The following is a 757-nucleotide window of genomic DNA, read 5'->3' as shown; positions in this document are numbered from 1 at the left end:
GTTATCATTTATCAGTTATCATTTATCAGTTATCATTTATCAGTTATTGTTTATCGGCTGTACAACTGTGGCCCGAGAGATTCAGCTGAAAGTCCTGGTGCACCTTTTATTTGAACCTGCAGAGATTTGAACAGCTGATCTGAAGCAAACAGGCAGGAGTTCACCTGAACTGACCACTCCTGCTGTTTGATGGTCTCCTCCTTCAACATCCATCCATCCATCCATCCATCCATCCATCCATCCATCCATCCATCCATCCATCCATCCATCCATCCATCCATCCATCATCTTCTGCTTCAGGGTCGTGGGAGCAGCGTCTTCACCAGGGAGACACAGACATCAACAGCCTCCTCTTCAACTCTTCTAGGACCCCATGGTGTTCACAGACCAACTGAATATTTATTAAGTAATATCCTGATGCTGCTCAATAATCCAGGTAGAAAAATGTAAAAAGTTAAGTCTGGTCCTCTGGACATTCACAAAACAAACAATACAGTTTATAATAAATAAACAAATGTTTTTTGTTTGTTTTGTTTTTTGAATGTCCAGGACCAGACTGAATTTTTTTTTTGATTAATAAGTAATACATTTATGTTTTTAAATTTAATGAAAGACAAATCTTTAAAATTTAAGGACAAAATTTAATCTAATTGTTTTCAAGTCTGTATCTTATTGTAAAAGCAGTTTCAAAGATTACAGCACAGTGTGATTGTGGGATTCCTGGTTTCCCTCTGTCTGTTTGTGTCTGTTTGTGTCT

The sequence above is a fragment of the Nematolebias whitei genome, chromosome 2 (assembly GCF_014905685.2).
Source record: "Nematolebias whitei isolate Nwh7 chromosome 2, NemWhi1, whole genome shotgun sequence".
Lineage (NCBI taxonomy): Eukaryota > Metazoa > Chordata > Actinopteri > Cyprinodontiformes > Rivulidae > Nematolebias > Nematolebias whitei.
Note: the sequence above shows the minus strand (reverse complement) of the source record.